Below are 12587 nucleotides of genomic sequence, written 5' to 3'. Positions count from 1 at the left end.
TTCTCCAAAGACATAAAAACGGCCAACAGGTATATAAAAAACTGTTCAACATCACTAATCATCAGAGAAATGCAGATCACAATCACAATGAAATATTACTTTATACCTGTTGGATGGCTATTAATAATAATAATAATAATAATAATAAAAAGACAGCTAGGTGCAGTGGCTCATGCCTGTAATCTCAGCACTTTGGGAGGTCGAGCTGGGCAGATCATGAGGTCAGGAGATCGAGACCATCCTGGCTAACACAGTGAAACCCCGTCTCCACTAAAAATACAAAAAATTAGCTGGGCGTGGTGGCGGCCGGCCTGTAGTCCCAGCTACTCGGGAGGCTGAGGCAGGAGAATGGAGTGAAACGGGGAGGTGGAGCTTGCAGTGAGCTGAGACCACGCAACTGCACTCCAGCCTGGGAGACAGAGCGAGACTCTGTCTCAAAAAAAAAAAAGGCATCAAGTATTGATGAGGACGTGGAGAAACTTGAACACTTGTACACTGCTGGTAGGAATGCAAAATGGTATAGTCACTATGGAAAGTAGGATGAAGGTTCCTCAAAAAGTTAAAAACACAACTACCACATGATGCTGCAATCCCACTACTGGGTATTTTTTAGAAGAATTGAAATCAGTATCTTGAAGATATATCAGTATTCTCAGGTTCACAGTAGCACTGTTCACAATAGCCAAGATGTGGAAACAACCTAAACTCAACTGAATAATGAAAATGTGGCACATGTATACACACACACACACACACACACATAAAATCTCGCAATAACAGAAAACAAAAACATGACCTCAAGATTTCAAATGTCATACTCCGAGATTTTCAAGACAGTACTAAGAAACAGTTTTCTTATTGGCAGGATAGGTGTCTTGTATTTACATAAACCAATAGGTGTTTATAAGAACTGCAACAGTCTAAAACTAAAATGTTAAAAAACACAAGTCTAGAATCAAATCCATATTATACATCTTTTTTTTTTTTTTTAAAGAGCGTTTCACTCTTGTTGCCCAGGCTAGAGTGCAATGGCGCCATCTTGGCTCACTGTAACATCCGCCTCCCGGGTTCAAGCAATTCTCCTGCCTCAGCCTCCCAAGTAGCTGGGATTATAGGCATGTGCCACCATGCCTGGCTTTTTTTTTTTTTGTATTTTTAGTAGAGACGGAGTGTCGCTATGTTGGTCAGGCTGGTCTCGAACTCGTGACCTCAGGTGATCCGCCCGCCTCAGCCTCCCAAAGTGCTGGGATTACAGGCATGAACCACCGTGCCTGGGCAACATTACACATATTTTACAAAAGAAAATACTTCATGCAATTGATAGAATTTTTTCTTTTTTTCGAGACGGAGTCTCGTTCTGTCACCCAGGCCTGGAGTGCAGTCGCACGAGCTTGGCTCACTGCAAACTCTGCCACTGGGTTCAAATGATTCTCCCCACTCAGCCTCCCAAGTAGCTGGGATTACAGGCACGCGCCACCACAACCGGCTCATTTTTGCACTTTTAGTAGACATGGGGTTTCACCACGTTGGCCAGATTGGTCTCAAACTTCTGACCTCAAGTGATCTGCGCCCCCTCGGCCTCCCAAAGTGCTGGGATTACTGGTGTGAGCCACCGTACCCAGCCACAATTGTTTCTTACTCCTTTGAAAACAAAAAAACCAAAAAAACCCCACTTAACCCTGCCTCTAGCATCCCAGTGACCTCCATATAACAGGTTTAATAATATTGATGGTGATTGTGAAATGGTTACAGAAGGACCTAAAGGAGAGACAAAGACTTAGTACAGATACATGGGAAATGTCTAGCACTTGCCAACTTGTCTGGCATGATATGAAAATAGCATTAGAACCAGACTGAAAATGTGATCAACAACCAGAGGCTGATACAACCTTAGGATCTCTAATAATGACTTAAACGACCTAAGGAGAAGATTATGTAATAATGCAGTAGTTTATATAATGCAAACCACGAAGAGGAAGGAAAGATAAATTACTTCTTGAATATCTGCAAGTATTTCTTCAATCAGATTAAAAGGTTGTGCTTGGGCTGGGCATGGTGGTTCATGCCTGTAATCCCAGCACTTTGGAAGGCTAAAGCAGGCAGATCACAAGGTCAGGAGTTTGAGACTAGCCTGGCCAACACGGTAAAACCCCGTCTCTACTAAAAATACAAAAATTAGCCGGGTGTGGTGGCACATGTCTGTAATCCCAGCTACTCGGGAAGCTGAGGCAGGAGAATCACTTAAACCCAGGAGGCGGAGGTTGCAGTGAGCCGAAATCATGCTACTGCACTCCAGCCTGGAGACAGAGCGAGACTCCGTCTCAAAAGAAAAAAAAAAAAAAAAAGTTGTGCTTGTTATGGGTGAGAAGTTCAAGTTATTTTTATTGTTATTACTCAGTGTAGTTGGCCTCAGAGTTTGATCTAAGAACAGGCTAAGGCCTCCCACACCATGGTTTTAACACCACATGATGTATGTCTTCATTACTTCCGAATCTAAGAGTGGGCTCTGTTTCCTGATGATTTTTAGCACAGCTGAAATTTGATAAGAAAATGACCAGCTGTAAATATTCCCTACTTCTGCAGTCATCCTGATCTGCATATCCTTGTTCTTATTTGTATAGTTTACTCTTTTCAAGTGTCAACTTGTTATATAACTTTTCCTCTAGTTTTTAAGATTACAAACTTTTTGAAGGCAGATATCTCATCCTTTGGAATTTACTCCAGGATCTTTGATCAGAGATGTACATCATAAATGTGTTCTGAATAAAAAAGACATTTAATAGATGCTTCTATCACCACTTAGAAAGGAGCGTAGGTACAGCAAAGGGGGAAGGTTAGTCATAGTATCAAGGAAAAAAAAAAGTCTCCTTTTTGAACAGGCACAGCTGAGAACACCATATTGGTTATCAAATGTCAAGCAGCCTAAGAAACCAAGTAGAAAAGTAAAGGCATGATCTAGTGCTTCTAACTTTTCTGATATGATATAAAAATGGCAATGCATATTAGGATGACAATGCTTTCACTATCTATAAATTGGTCATATATGTTAGAGATCAAGTATATAACCTAAGCACTTCAGACAATTTCCAGCAATACATTATAGTGAAAACAGCATGAACTTTGGAAAAGTCTATGACTTGAATCTTAGCTTCATGCTTTGTTAGCTGCAAGACTGGCTTCATTTTCTCAATACATAAAGTGGTAATACTACCTACTGTTTGGAATTACAAGTGATTAAATATCACACTGCAAAGCATAATATGAGGTTCTTGACAAACATTTATCCTTCTGCCTTTGAAAGGGATTTATGACCACTCTAAACACTGGTTAGTAATTGTTTATGATTTAGTACCCTATAGTATCTTTTCCTAAGCTTTAAAGTGACTGTCCACAGAACAGCAAGTATAAGTAAATAAACTAGAATTCTGCTGAGTCTATTATGTACACTTAAAAACAACACAAATTCATTTGCAGGAAATGAAACTGAGAGAAGTGGGAGAGTACACGATGACTGAGGGTGGGGACACTGTATTCAAATACCCCATACTCCATCTCAGGGAGGGAGCAGCAAGGCCACTCCATGAAGAATGTGGGCCCAGTGTTACTAAGTCTTCTTATTTTTCAAAAGAAATAGAAAATCTATAATTTATTGTGAAATCTGCCAATTTAAAAATGTTCCCTCCTCTACCAAAAAAAGGGAGAACACCATATGAAAACCTGTGGCCTGCACACAACACCAGTTTGCAACCTCTTCTTTTAAGACACTCTTTACCTTGGGCATTAGGTAAAATACATAGATGAAGAAGACCCTCTTTTTTCCCCAGTTATTGTCAAATTCTCACTGCAAACTTTTTCCGGAGATTCTCAGGCTTCTTGATCTTACAATCATAAAACTTACAGTCAGTATGTATTATCCCAATGCTACTTTCTGCCTGTCTTCACTATAAACCACCACCAGGAAACTTAATAACGGATGGGCGATGGGACTGATCAAAGCACAATAGGAGATCAGTAACAAAATACAAAGTCTAGTGGTCCAGAAAAGGAAAGTGAGGAAAACTACCTGCCTCATGATAGTAAACACAGTATGGAGTATTCAATAATGAAGCTGATGCTAACTTAAATATAAACAGCCTCAACATTTCATCTCCAACCTTGGTATGGTGAAAATTTCTGGGACTGAGAGGGTGAAGAGAACACAAGCTTTGTGATACAGACCTTGGTTCGAATCTCAGCTTTAGCACTTACTAGCTTATGTTCAAACAAAATAAATATTCTTAAGTCAATCTGATCAGTGATAGAGTAGTTTAATTATTAAAGAAGAAATTCTGTAGGATATCATTCATGAAGGCTGTTGTTCATTTCCCGAGACACATATGTTGGGGCTGGATAAAATATTATAGCTCTCCTAGTCTAACTCCTTTTACAGAAGGGGAAACCAAGGCTCAGAGAGATTAAATACATTTTTAGACTTTGGTCCAAAATTCTATTACTTATAACTCTGGAAACATTTTCACTCTAAAACTATGATCTAGACCTGCTCTGTCTAAAATTGCAGACACTGATTACTGAACACTTACCATGTGGCTAGTCTGAATTGAGATATGCTGGAAATATAAAATACAAACCAGATTTTAAAGACTTAATATGGAAAAAAAAGTAAAATATCTCACTAATAATTTTTGTATACTGATCACACATCAAAATGACAGTATTTTGGCTACACTGAGTTAAAAATTTGTTATTAAAATTTAATATTACATGTGTCTTTTTAAAAATTTGACTAGAAAAATTTGAATTACATATGTGTTATACACTGTATTTCCATTAGGCAGTGCTGTTCAGATACTGGTAAGGGCCTCAGGCTAGTCCAATTACAAGGTGGCAACACAGCTTCCCTTCAATCCAAATAGTACTAGCTTGAGCTCTGAATCCCAACAGCTGGAAATTAGGGAGGACAGTAGAAGAGGAAGATGTTTCTGCTCTACTATCTTTGGAAAGAGTGATTGTTAGGTAGACATTTGAAATACTTGATGTTGCCCTTTCCCTTCTGTGTCCTTCCCCCATTCCTCCTAATGCTTCCCCTTCAGTTTCCTTGGGTTTTGCTCTTCTACTTTTGCATCTCCCTTAGGCCATCTGACACTCCAAGGTGTCCCAAATTGCAAAATGGTTATCATATTCCCTAATCAAAACTCCCATTCTTTTGAGACAGTTATCTCAGGTGTTCTGAGCAAAGCCATATTTTCAAAATGGTTCATACTCATGCATAAATAATTGGTTTTTAAAGTAATTTATATAAGATCCTTACAAAAACTTATTAATTGCTCACAAATTGTAGCAATGGAAAAGTTAAAATTCAGGCAGAGTGGAGAAAGGAGATGGCACTGGGCATACTCCATTCCAAGATCAGTTCCTCCAGTGATTTTCTTTTTAAGCTTGCTTTACTTCTGGTCTTTGAGATTTTTTAAAAAGAAAAAAAAGCCATTCAAAGGCAACAGCAGAACTTCAGGGATTTGGACTATGATTATAATTATTTGTGTAATGGGTACTACCTGTAGAAAGCCTTCTGAACGTCTAGATTGCTTACAACTTAACACATCTTTCTCCCGAAAGTTTCCATTTTAGGAATCCATTTTTAATCTGTATTTTACAATCTTTAGAACTAAATAGGCTCCCCTAAACTGGAATTTGAGTTTTATATTTAACTAAAAGGTAGGAGAGTGTGATGCTACCTAATTTCTGCAAGCAGAAAATTAAAGAATCTTTACTCAATTTGAGCCTTTTCTCTGATACTATCAGGCTCTACTTCCCAAAACCACAGAGTTAAACAATAGAAGGATAGCCAAAATCCCAGAAATATTAACTATAATTTTATAGTAGAAAGTGACAAGGAACATTTTTGGAAGGCTAAAATATTTTCTTAAAAATGTTCTTGATGCAGACAAAAGATTTCAAGTCCCAGTTAACGATCCAGTTATTCTGTAGTTATAATTCAATATTTTAAAATTCCAATCAAACAATGGAATCTGTAAGGATGTTTGGATTTTGCCCCCTTTCAATGATCTAGCTATAAAAATAGTTAAATCATAAAACGTAGAGACCCAAATAAACCAAAAGGGAATTTAGAAAGATATAATCTAACTCTCTTATTTCATAGATTTAAAAAATTCCTAGTTCCAGTACTTGCTAAATATTAGTTTTATTAGCAAACATAAAACTTGGGTCTGAAAAATATGACCAAGTACAAAATGTGATCTTAACTTTTTTCTTCTATAGGCAGAATTCTATTGACTGATAAAATTTCCTGAATTTTTAATTACATAGGGGGGTAAGGGATGCACAGTGTAAAAGATATGAACCTAACCTCTTAGGAGCTTAGATTGGAGACATAACCATGTCTTGTGCCCCTGTTAATCAACTCTTATACTAATTACAGTAGTAAGCCAACTTACTTACCCACCTTCTTGAACCTAAACCTCCTTTAATCAGGTTTCTCTTGATGTTTCTCTGATTGTCACAAAATTACTTGAAAATGAGTTTGCTTAAGCATTTTAGATTATTTGTACTGCTTGAAAAGGCTTTTTTTGGGAAAAGATGGAAAAGAAATCTATTTCAACAACATGAGACACATAAAACTGCTAAAAGACTCACTATACTGCCTAAAACTTTTCTGTAGGCAAAATATGGTTTTATTTTAAAAATTCCCCCAACTCACTCACTTATATCCTCAGGAAAAATTATTTAAAGCACTAAATAAATGAAAAACCTTTTTATTTTATATGAATATACTAAGTTGCACTTAATTTTTTAAAAATAAGAAATTTGAAAAGGAAATTTCAAATGTCAAACTATTTATCACCCTGGCGCTGTTTTCTCAATTAACTATAGCAGAGAGGGAATCAGGAGGCCTCAGCAGAACATTAAAAACTTGTATATAAAAATTCTGATTAAATAGGATTAATGAGAAGCTTCAACTATAATGTTATTTCTTAAAGGAAAAAATGAAACAAATGAAAAAAAAACCCTGAATCAAATAAAGCAAAATGTGAAGATCTGATAAATCTGGGTGGTCAGCATACGGGTGCTCACTGTATTATTTGAATATATTTTTAGAAACATTAAAATAGTTCACCAAAGTTTAAAAAGCATTACTGAAGAAAAACAATAGAATATTTTTGGTGAAACTGTTCTTTGGAGAACCAGTTGTGAGTACAGTTCAGGGACGTGGCACGTAATTTACTACACCTTTTCCTTGCAATCTTGGTATATGCCACTGATTAACTGCAACTCTTTCTGGCTACAGCTAATCACAAATTTTAGAATTCTTTTCAAAGTGCTTCTAGAAAACAATAACAATTACTAGAGTTAGAAATACAATATAGAATATAATTGCCATTTTTGGACAAGATATTTTTTTTTTTTTTTTTGAGATGGAGTCTCGCTCTATTGCCTAGGCTGGAGTGCAGTGGTGCTATCTCAGCTCACTGCAAACTCCGCCTCTCAGGTTCAAGAGATTCTCCTGCCTCAGCTTCCTAAGTAGCTGGGGACAACAGACAGGTGCCACCGCCTGGTTAATTTTTGTATTTTTGTAGAGATGGGCTTTTGCCATGTTGGCCAGGCTGGTCTAAACTCCTGACCTCAGGTGATCTGCCCACCTTGGTCTCCTAAAGTGCTGGGATTACAGACATGAGCCACTGTGCCTGGCCTGGACAGCACAGATTTCTAACTATGATATTTCACTCAGTTAACTGGCATGCTTGAAGACTGAAAATTTTTGGTTAATTATATTTTCTAGTTTAGATTTTTTTTAAAAAGTATGTGTATAGCAAAAATATACATAATTTGAATGAAGACTTTAGCCACAATAAATATGTATAAGATTAGAACGTTCTCTAATGAAGTATTCATATACTTGATGTACAGAGGAGAGAGTTGGGGCTTTTTTCTTTGCTGAAAATAAGGAAAGAGGATGTCAAGAACATGTTCTTAGAAGTTGGGATAGTTTCTATTTTAAAAAATGGGACAGTCTTCAAACATATTTTAATCCAGAAGACTGCTACTAACCACAACACTATGAAATCAGATCTTTGCTTTATAGAGCTTAAAAAAAAAAATCTCCAACAGAGGAAAGGTCCCCTTTTTTTGGTATCCTTTTAAAATACAGATGGCGAGACCAACAGCCTGGCAGGCCTGCTGCCCTTGGCAGCGCCTTCTCTACGCTCTTAAATAAAATAAATAAAAATAGAGAATACCTGGACAAACCCCAGATGCAGGGATCCAAATTATGTTTATACAGGTTATTAAAAGGGACAGTATGTAAATTTTAGAACTAGCCAGGCACAGTGGCCATACCCATAATCCTAGCACTTTGGGAGGCTGAAGTGGGTGGATCACTTGAGCTCAGGAGTTCAAGAACAGCCTGGGCAACATGGTGAAACCCTGTCTCTACAAAAAATACAAAACTAGTTGGGCACAGCGGCACATTCCTGTAGTCCCAGCTACTCTGGGGGCTGAGATGGGAGGACCAACTGAGCCCGGGAGGTCAAGGCTGCAGTGAGCTGTGATCATTCCACAGCACTCCAGCCTGGGCAACAGAGTGAGACCCTACCTCAAAAATAAAAAAGAAAATAAATAAGTTTTCGAATTAAGTATGGTCTCCATTGGAAATGCACTGGTTTTCTGTCCTTTCTGCTTATCCACACTCAACAAACTTCTTCCTAAATTCTGGAATTGCCAAATTTGGGATACCATCTTGGTAAAAAGGAAAGAATCTGTCTGTAGTTCAATGAAAGGCTTTTGATTTTTTTGGTTTGTTTCAAATTGCACACTCTCTGAGTAAGTGACAATATACACCCTCTCAATGGGTGACACAATAAACAGTGTCAGTTGGACATTGCTATCATATATCTTTATCGATAAATTTTAGCTATTCTTTCAGATACAGTGCTCAGTTTGCACAGGTGTGAACAGGTTTTAGGACTAAACAGGCCTGGAGCCAACAGGTCAGAAAACATAATGCAAGGCTCTGAACAAAAGCACCTCCATTCAAGCCATCCTCCCACCTCAGCCTCCCAAGTAGCTGGGACTACAGATGTGTGCCACTATGCCTGATTAATTTTTGTATTTTTGGTAGAGATGGGGTTTTGCCATGTTGCCCAGGCTAATCTCGAACTCCTAAACTCAAGCAATCCAACCACCTTGGCCTCCCAAAGTGCTGGGATTACAGGCGTGAGCCACCTCACCCAGCCTTTAAGTTCTTCAAAAGGTAGTTTACAAGCAAGTTAGTGAAGGTATTGTGGAGACAGCAGGAAACTGTGCTTCATTTTCTGTTTGCTACAAGAAAAAGCTTTCAAAAAGTTACCGAAAACACCTTAGTGATATCTACTCTAAGACTAAATATATGTAAGGAAACTAACACCCAAAGTGTCAGGGTAATAGGAAAAATTTTATCAGACAACAATGTTTTGTTTTCTAAAATCACTGCCTTTAGCAAATGGAATTTTCAGCTTCTCCCAAAATTATGAGTTATCTAACTCATAGTGCAGAACTGTGATTCTTTAATTTTCTGTGATACAGGTCATTTCACCCCTAACTAGGTCTCATGTTTACTACTCATTTGCCCTTTCTGCTGTATCACTTCACTTCCCTTTCCTACATGATGTACCTCACGAAGCTTCTCTTGCTTGGAATGAATATGCATTTTATAAATGTAATTGCTAAATAATGCAAAATTGTATGTACTCTATGATGAATGACCTCCTTGCTATTCCTTAACACAGCAAGAAAGTTCCTGCCTCAAGGCTTATATACTTCCAGCTTCCTCTGTTCATAAAATCCTTTTTATAGTTATCTACATATTTCATATTTCATTCACTTCCTTCAGGTCACCATATCAGAAATGTCTTCCCTAACCACTCTATATAAAATAGCAATTCTCTACTCTCCTTATTCTTTCCCCATATGTATCACCTTCCTGACATATGAATTATTTATTATCTGTTTTGTCCATGGAGCATGAATATAAGTTCCACACAGCTCAACACTGTAACTGCTGTAACTCTGACTGCCTAGGATAGGGTCTGACAAAATAAGCACTCAGTAAATATCTGTTAAATGAGTGAATGTATAAAATGTATATATGATAAAGAACAATAAACAAACACATCAGAACTGTAATCTGTTAGAATGACAAGATTATTCAGGTTTTTTCCTTTCCCCAATTTTATAAATGAGTTTGTATTATTTATTTTAAAATTATTTGATAAATCATTTGGCTACAATAAATTACTGAGGGATTTTAGACAGTTTATAATTCAAAATGACTTCTCAAGTATTTTTAATCTGAAGCCATTTTTGGACAGGTAGCTAATACTCAATTACTTCTCAATTTTCTAAGATATTATAACTGTCCTTCCACCTTGATACACCTGTACAGTTAGGATATGACTGTACTGAAATGGTAAATAACAATGAATCTAATCCCAGAGCAGGGAGACAGCACCATAAGAGGAAGTAAGAATGGGATTTAGTGATTGATGACTTCCTTTTTCCTCAAAACAAGCAGATTTCTTCCCAATAGAGACCTGAGTCATTCAGTTTCTCAACATGACCAGGTAATCATGTGTTAAATATAAACAGGCCTAGTTTGAAGTTCTACAAGAGAAAAAATAGATTTAAGATTATTCAAGTCTGAAAAAGTATTTTGAGGACATTCAGATTCTGTTTCAGAAATAATGAGAACATGTGACACTTATTTTCCAGATCCAAAAAATGTAGGCCAGGTGTGGTGACTCACACCTATAATCCTAACACTTTGGGAGGCAGAGGTGGGAGGACTGCTTGAGGCCAAAAGTTTAAGACAAGCCTGGGAAACATAGTGACACCTCGCCTCTATAAAGTAAAACAAAAATTAGCTGGGTGTTGTGGTGTGTGCCTGTAGTCTCAGCTACTTGGAAGGCTGAGGCAGGAGGGTCACTCAAGCCCGGAGTTCAAGGCTGCAGTGAGTTATGATCATGCCACTGAACTCCAGCCTGGTTGGCAGAGTGATACCCTGTCTCTAAATAAATAAATAATAAATTTAAAATGTAACATAGTTGGTCCCTTGGTTTCCATGGGACATTGGTTCTAGGATCTCCTGCAGACAGCAAAATCTGTGGATGCTCAAGTCCTTGATATAAAAGGTATAGTACTTCCATGTAACCTATGACCATCTTCCTGTATACTTTAAATCACCTTTAGATTACTTACTAGTTGTTGTACTGTATTGTTTAGGGAATCATGACCAAAAAAAAGTTTATACATGTTCACTACAGATGCGACTTTGTTTTCCCTGAATATTTCAAATGCAGGTCGGTTGAATCCAGGAATGTGAAATCCACAGATATGGAAGGCCAGCTGTACTTGATAACTATTTCAAGGATGACCTTAATGGCAGTATCATTTTGTTTATTAGAAGATTTGTCAAATTGTTATCTATTTTCCATAATAAGCAATTTTATACATGGTGCTTCAAGTCCCCCAACTTAGCTTGGAAAATGTTTTAAAATCAGTAACTCACCACAGTGAATACTACTGTATTAGAACCTAACTGCCACTCTAACAACAGACAGTCCTACAGGGAAGCTTATTCAAATTTTCAGTTGATATGCTAGGACTTTATCTCTGCTGTATCTGGAGCACAACCCAGCAGAACTGTTAGGGAAGAGAGTAATGAAAAAAAGTTCAGGTTTCAGGATATAAACGTATAGGTCAGTAAGAGCCTCTTTTTAGTGGCATAACCTGCTCTTCCTCTCACATCTAACCTCAGAGACTGCCCTGTGTACATCCCATTCTACTTTCTATTGCTTTCAACAACCAGTTTCCTGACTTCTGCCTAAGTGGTGATTGGAATATGCAGCTTTCTACCTTTTCTCCTACTCTGCTCTGTCTGAAGTATACAGGCCTTTCAGGTAAAGTATTCTCTGTTACCACTCACTTAAATGTACCATATGTAAATAGGCTTCTTCTCAAATCAAAGCAGATTATTTGGAACAAGTCAAGGGGCTAAATTAATGTCATATTTTAAGAAGAATGTCCAAAAATGACAAATATTAGCATTAATAGCTGAAATACTAGAAAATGTGTTGTGAATATGCCATGCAAAATGAATACCAGACTTTTAAAATAGCTTTACAACTTACGGTCAATTAATTTCACCAATTTAATAATTATCTTTTCATCTTACAATACAAATCTGAGTGCAAAGTTTTACTGCCAAATTCATATATTAATAACTAAAACTTACTTGGTATTATATGCCAGATACTGTGTACAATTTATTACTATAATTTTTACAGTAACCCTTTAACGGCTTATTATTATCTCAATTTTTTTTTTGAGACGGAGTCTTTGCTCTGTCACCCAGGCTGGAGTGCAGTGACGCGAACTCGGCTCACTACAAGCTCCGCCTCCTGGGTTTACGCCATTCTCCTGCCTCAGCCTCCCGAGTAGCTGGGACTACAGGCGCCCGCCACCTTGCCCGGCTAGTTTTTTGTACTTTTAGTAGAGACGGGGTTTCACTGTGTTAGCCAGGATGGTCTCGATCTCCT

At 37.5% G+C, this 12587-nt stretch overlaps 1 protein-coding gene across 6 annotated transcripts in view; it reads right to left on the bottom strand.

Annotated features, from left to right (window-relative positions):
• The window catches only part of EML4 (EMAP like 4), a 160953-nt gene that overhangs the window by 48908 nt on the left and 99458 nt on the right, over positions 1–12587 (bottom strand). The gene's annotated exons all lie outside the window — the stretch shown is intronic.

The sequence above is a fragment of the Papio anubis genome, chromosome 14, assembly GCF_008728515.1.
Source record: "Papio anubis isolate 15944 chromosome 14, Panubis1.0, whole genome shotgun sequence".
NCBI lineage: Eukaryota > Metazoa > Chordata > Mammalia > Primates > Cercopithecidae > Papio > Papio anubis.
This window is presented reverse-complemented; position numbering and strand designations above follow the sequence as displayed.